This window comes from Arachis ipaensis, chromosome B9, assembly GCF_059453495.1.
Source record: "Arachis ipaensis isolate K30076 ecotype BB chromosome B9, ASM5945349v1, whole genome shotgun sequence".
Classification (NCBI taxonomy): Eukaryota; Viridiplantae; Streptophyta; class Magnoliopsida; order Fabales; family Fabaceae; genus Arachis; species Arachis ipaensis.
In genome coordinates this window covers 53,183,913-53,190,972 of record NC_142444.1, presented here as the reverse complement: position 1 = coordinate 53,190,972, position 7,060 = coordinate 53,183,913, and the positions used below count along the sequence as shown (strand labels likewise).

General features: G+C 36.5%; 1 non-coding gene across 1 annotated transcript; it reads left to right on the top strand.

Moving 5' to 3' along the window:
• The first annotated feature begins 4,598 nt into the window (after positions 1-4,598).
• On the top strand, positions 4,599-4,706 carry LOC148544672 (small nucleolar RNA R71). The gene has a single exon (XR_015901855.1). It is a non-coding gene; the product is annotated as a small nucleolar RNA R71 (small nucleolar RNA).
• Positions 4,707-7,060: the final 2,354 nt, after the last annotated feature.

The following is a 7,060-nucleotide window of genomic DNA, read 5'->3' as shown; positions in this document are numbered from 1 at the left end:
CCATTTGTGTAAATGTTTGAACCTCAGCCTTTAACCTTATAATCCTCTGAGGAGGATAAAATTTGGCAAGAAACTTGGTTACCAAATCATCCCAGTTGTTGATGCTGTCCCTTGGAAAAGATTCCAACCATTGAGTGGCCTTGTCCCTGAGGGAAAATGGGAATAGCATCAGCTTGTAACTGTCAGGGGGCACTCCATTAGTTTTGACAGTGTTGCATATCCTCAAGAAAGTGGATAAATGTTGGTGTGGGTCCTCAAGTGGTCCTCCACCAAAAGAGCAATTGTTCTGAACCAAGGTGATGAGTTGTGGTTTGAGTTCAAAATTGTTAGCATTGACATTTGGAGCCAAGATGCTGCTCCCACAATGTCTAGGATTTGCAAAGGTATAGGAAGCCAAAACTCTCCTCTGGGGTGGGTTGTCATTGTTGTTGTCTTCTCCACCTGGTGGATTGGTTAAATGTTCCTCCATCTCTTGGAATTCTTCGTCTGATTCCTCTTCTCCAACAATGTTTTTCCCTCTTTCAGCTCTTCTTAACCTCCTGAGAGTTCTTTCGTCTTGTTCATGAAAATTGGGTATGGTTCTTCTTGTACCTGACATACAAGCAGAGCATGAGAAATGCACAAAATCAGTGACACTTCAATTTACTGCCAGATTGAAGTGTTAGTTAGTTTAAGCAAAAAATCAAACAGTTAGTGGGTTAATCAAAATTAAAGAAAAAGTGCTTGATCTAGATCACCACCTCACTTAATCATTGTCAATCTAATCAATCCCCGGCAACGGCGCCAAAAACTTGATGAGTATTTTGGTGAAAAATAAATTTCTCCCAAAACACACAAATCTAACCGGCAAGTGTACCGGGTCGTATCAAGTAATAAAAACTCACGGGAGTGAGGTCGATCCCACAAGGATTGAAGGATTGAGCAATTTTAGCTTAGTGGTTAATTTAGTCAAGCGAATCAAGATTTGGTTGAGTGTTTTGTGATTTGCAAAAATTAAATTGCATGGAAGTAAAGAGAACAGGGAATTAAATTGCTGAATCTTAAAGAGCAAGAAATTAAATAGCAGAAACTTAAAATGCAAGAAATGTAAATAGCGGAATCTTAAAATGCAAGAAATGTAAACGGCTGGAATTGTAAAGGGAATTGGGGCTTGGATTTAAACAAGGAAAAGTTAAATTGCATTAAACAGAAGAGTAAAAGGGAATTGGGATTGAATCGGATCCGAAACAGAAAAGTAAATGAACATATAAAGCAGTAAACAGAGAATTGAAATGGGAAATCAGATCTCAGGACCCAGAGACTAGAAAGCCAAGTCTAGATCTCAATGCCTTCCTAGATCCAACAAGAAATTGTAATTGAAATTCAAAGAAAGTGGATGAAGAGCAATTAACAGAAATTGAAATCCAATCAAACAATAAATAAAGCAGTGAGATCCAAGGTTGAGATTGAAACAGAATTTCTTCAATTCTCCAACCCAAAATCCAAGACAATTGCAATTGAAATTGAAAGCAATAAAGTGGAGAGGAAGAGAAGTGAATTCTCCTTCCCCAAGACAAAGAAATTAAAGATCACTCAATATCCAAAGCTCTCCGAAAACTATTATGAAAACTCCAAAAGAAAGCTCTTCGAAGAACTTGAATTCTATCCTATTTATACACTTTCTTCCAATGATCTTCAAGCCTTGAGTTGGGCCTTTTCTCTTGGTGGAATTGGGTTGAAAGAGGCCTTGGCTGATTGTTCTTGAAGTTTGGAGAAGAACCAAAGTGAACCAATTGAACCGGGTTTGAGTTTTTCAAAAGTTGGACCAAAAGTTTGAGCAAAAGTTAGGGGTCTAACTTTTGCTCCAACTTTTCATATCAGCTAACACCACTTTGCTGATATGAACGTTGGTGCCAACGTTAGGGGTCTAACTTTGGCCCTAACGTTGGCCTTACCTTGTGTACTTGTGGCGCCAACGTTAGCCACCAAGTTAGGGGGCTAACGTTGGCGCAAACTTTTGCTCCTCCTTGTGATTTTCATGTGCCAACGTTAGCCACCAAGTTAGGGGGCTAACGTTGGCGCAAACTTTTGGTGCCCAGGGAGGTTTTCTTCATGCCAACGTTAGCCTCAAAGTTAGGGGGCTAACGTTGGCGCAAACTTTTGGTGCCCAGGGGTGAATTTCATGTGCCAACGTTAGCCTCAAAGTTAGGGGGCTAACGTTGGCGCAAACTTTTGGTACCCAGGGAGTGATGTTCAAGTTCCAACGTTAGCCTCCAAGTTAGGGGGCTAACGTTGGGGCTAACTTTTCAACCAAAAGTTTGTGCAAAAGTTTGATGCTAACTTTAGGTCCAGCTTTTTGCTTCCTGGTTCAATTTCACTTATTCCATTGTCTTCTCTTTACTCCTAGCTATTCCTTCTTACTTCAACCTTTCTCCAAGCTTTCTTCACCTATAATTAATCAACCAAACTCATCAAAGCTATGCTCATAATCATGAGATATTCATTCTATCATAATATGCAACAATTTTAGCATAAAACCTCATGAAATGGCATGAATTTATACATGGTTGATTCAATCAAGGGAAACATGAAAATCTACTCAATTAGCTTGCTTATGGTTCAAGAAAGTGCATAATTCTAATGAAAACAAAAGGAAACGACTGGTTAAAATAGGCTAGGATGACTTGTCATCAATGCTCCTTACTGGCGTTTAAACGCCAGTGAGATCCTCCTCCAGAGTGTGATTTTTCTTCTGCTGTTTTTGATTCTGTTTTCAATTTTTATATTTATTTTGTGACTCCACATGATCATGAACCTAATAAAACATGAAAAACAATGAAAATAAAAATTAGATAAATAAAAATTGGGTTGCCTCCCAACAAGCACTTCTTTAATGTCAATAGCTTGACAGTGGGCTCTCATGGAGCCTCACAGATGTTCAGAGCATTGTTGAGACTCCCCAACACCAAATTTAGAGTTTGGATATGGGAGTTTAATACCAAACTTAGAGTTTGATTGTGGCCTCCCAACATCAAACTTAGAGTTTAACTGTGGGGGCTCTGGTTGACTCTGTTTTGAGAGAAGCTTACTGTGCCTCTTTTCCATGTTTACAGAAGGATGACCTTGAGTTTTAAACACAAGGGAGTCCTCATTCAATTGAAGGACTAGTTCGCCTCTGTCAACATCAATTACAGCTCTTGCTGTGGCTAGGAAGGGTCTTCTAAGGTTGATGGATTCATCCTCATCCTTCCCAGTATCTAGGACTATGAAATCAGCAGGGATGTAAAGGCCTTCAACCTTTACTAACACGTCCTCTACTTGTCCATAAGCCTGTTTTCTTGAATTGTCTGCCATCTCTAATGAGATTTTAGTAGCTTGCACCCCAAAGATTCCCAGATTCTCTATTACAGAGAGGGGCATGAGGTTTATCCCTGAACCAAGGTCACACAGAGCCTTTTCAAAGATTATGGTGCCTATGGTACAAGGTATTAAGAACTTTCCAGGATCCTGTTTCTTATGAGGCAATGTCAGTTGATCCAGATCACTTAGTTCATTGGTGAACAAGGGAGGTTCATCTTCCCAAGTTTCAATACCAAATAATTTGGCATTCAGCTTCACGATTGCACCAAGGTACCTGGTAACTTGCTCCTTAGTAACATCCTCATTCTCTTCAGAAGAGAAATACTCATCAGAGCTCATGAATGGCGTAAGGAGGTTTAATGGAATCTCTATGGTCTCTAGATGAGCCTCAGATTCCTTTGGTTCCTCAGAGGGAAGCTCCTTATTGACCATTGGACGTCCCAGGAGGTCTTCCTCCTTGGGATTCACGTCCTCCTCCTCTTTTGTGGTTTCGGCCATGATGGTCATTTCAATGGCCTTGCACTCTCCTTTTGGATTTTCTTCTGTATTGCTTGGGAGAGTACTAGGAGGAGTTTTAGTGATCTTCTTACTCAGCTGGCCCACTTGTGCTTCCAAATTTCTAATGGAAGACCTTGTTTCATTCATGAAACTCACAGTGGCCTTAGATAGATCAGAGACTAAGTTTGCTAAATTAGAGGTATTTTGTTCAGAGTTCTCTGTCTATTTCTGAGTGGATGATGGAAAAGGTTTACTATTGTTAAACCTATTTCTTCCACCATTATTAAAGCCTTGTTGAGGCTTTTGTTGATCCTTCCATGAGAGATTTGGGTGATTTCTCCATGATGAGTTATAGGTGTTTCCATAAGGTTCACCTAAGTAATTTACCTTTGCTATTGCAGGGTTCTCAGGACATAGGCCTCTTCTTCAGAAGGCGCCTCTTGAGTACTGTTGGATGTAGCTTGCATTCCATTCAGACTCTGAGAAATCATATTGACTTGCTGAGTCAATATTTTATTCTGAGCCAATATGGCATTCAGAGTATCAATTTCAAGGATTCCCTTCTTCTGAGGCGTCCCATTACTCACAGGGTTCCTCTCAGAAGTGTACATGAACTGGTTATTAGCAACCATGTCAATGAGTTCTTGAGCTTCTGCAGGCGTTTTCTTTAGGTGAATGGATCCACCTGCAGAAGTATCCAATGACATCTTAGCTAATTCAGACAGACCATCATAGAATATATCCAAGATGGTCCATTCTGAAAGCATGTCAGAAGGACACTTTTTGGTCAGTTCCTTGTATCTCTCCCAAGCTTCATAGAGGGATTCACCTTCTTTCTGTCTGAAGGTTTGAACATCCACTCTAAGCTTACTCAGCTTTTGAGGAGGAAAGAACTTGGCTAAGAAAGCCTTGACCAGCTTATCCCAAGAGTTCAGGCTATCTTTGGGTTGAGAGTCCAACCACACTCTAGCTCTGTCTCTTACAGCAAAAGGGAAAAGCATGAGCCTGTAGACTTCAGGATCTACTCCATTAGTCTTAACAGTATCACAGATTTGCAAAAATTCAGTTAAGAACTGAAAAGGATCTTCAGATGGAAGTCCATGGAACTTGCAGTTCTGCTGCATCAGAGAAACTAATTGAGGTTTCAGCTCAAAATTGTTTGCTCCAATGGTGGGGATGGAGATGCTTCTTTCATGTAAATTGGAATTAGGTGCAGTAAAGTCACCAAGCATTCTCCTTGTATTATTATTATTTTTGGCTGCCATCTCCTCTTCCTGTTCAAAAATTTCTGAAAGGTGCTTGCTGGATTGTTGTAATTTAGCTTCTCTTAGTTTCCTCTTCAGAGTCCTTTCAGGTTCTGGATCTGCTTCAATAAGAATATTCTTGTCCTTGCTCCTGCTCATATGAAAAAGAGGGAACAGAAAAATAATAATAATAGGGATCCTTTTTACCACAGTATAGAGATCCTTGTGTGAGTAGAAGAAAAGAAGAGTAGAAGAAAAGAAGAAGAGAAAATCTGAACTCAGAGAGAGAGAGGGGGTTCGGATTTTTGGTGAGTGAGGAAGAGATGTTAGCAAATAAATAAATAAATAGAAGAAGATGGGAGGGGGAAGTTTTCGAAAAGAATTTTTGAAAAAGAGTTAGTGATTTTCGAAAATTAGGAATGAAATCAAATTAAAATTAAAAATTAAACAATTAATTAATTAGAAAGAATTTTTGAAAAAGAGGGAGGTATTTTCGAAAATTAGAGAGGGGTAGTTAGTTAGGTAGTTTTGAAAAGGATAAGAAACAAACAAAAAGTTAGTTAGTTAGTTGAAACAAATTTGAAAATCAATTTTGAAAAGATAAGAAGATAAGAAGTTAGAAAAGATATTTTAAAATCAAATTTTTGAAAAAGATATGATTTTGAAAAAGATAAGATAAAAAGATATTTTTGAAAAGATATGATTGAAATTAGTTTTGAAAAAAGATTTGATTTTTTTTAAAAACCACAATTAATGACTTGATTCACAAGAAATCACAAGATATGATTCTAGAACTTAAAGTTTGAATCTTTCTTAACAAGCAAGTAACAAACTTGAAATTTTTGAATCAAAACATTAATTGATGATGTGATTTTCGAAAATTATGATATAAGATTAAGAAAAGATTTTTGAAAAATATTTTTATAATTTTCGAAAATAAATAAAAAAATGAAAAAGATTTGATTTTTAAAAAAGATTTTGAAAAAGATAAGATTTTTAAATTGAAAATTTGATTTGACTCATAAAAACAACTAGATTTTTAAAATTTTTGAAAAAGTCAAATCTAATTTTTGAAATTTTGAGAGAGAAAAAGGGGAAGATATTTTTTTGATTTTTGAATTTTTAATGATGAAAGAGAAAAACATGAAAATGATGTAATGCATGAGAATTTTGGATCAAAACAATGAATGCATGCAAGAATGCTATGAATGTCAAGATGAACACCAAGAACACTTTGAAGATCAAGATGAACACCAAGAACTTATTTTTGAAAAATTTTTTAATGCAAAGAAAATATGCAAGACACCAAACTTAGAAATCTTTAATGCTTAGACACTAAGAATTCAAGAATGCCTATGAAAAACACCATACAACACAAAACAATATAATATGAAGATCAATCAAGAAGGTTTATCAAGAACAACTTGAAGATCATGAAGAACACTATGAATGCATGACTTTTCGAAAAATGCAGAGAATTTTTAGAAAAAATGCAATTGACACCAAACTTGAAATTGACTCAAGACTCAAACAAGAAACACAAAATATTTTTGAATTTTTTTATGATTTTGTGATTTTTTTGTATTTTTATTTTATATTTTTTTTCGAAAATTAGTGTGAAAAAGAAAAATAAGGATTCCAAAATTTTTAATATGAATTCCAGGAATCGTGTACTCTTAGTCTAAAGCTCCAATCTGAGGGTTAGGCATGGCTTACTAGCCAGCCAAGCTTTAGAAGATATTTATACTTTCCATGTATAGAGCAACTAAGTGTGTGAAGATCAACAAGCTCTTGGGATGATAAGTTGAAACCCTAGTCCAAAAGATTAGACATGGCTTACAGCCAGCCAGGATTCAACAAATCATCATGAAACACTAGAATTCATTCTTAAAAATTCTGAAGAAAAATATATTTTTGAAAACATTTATTTTAAAATTTTTTTTTTCGAAAACAAGGGAGAAATTTTTGAAAAAAATTTT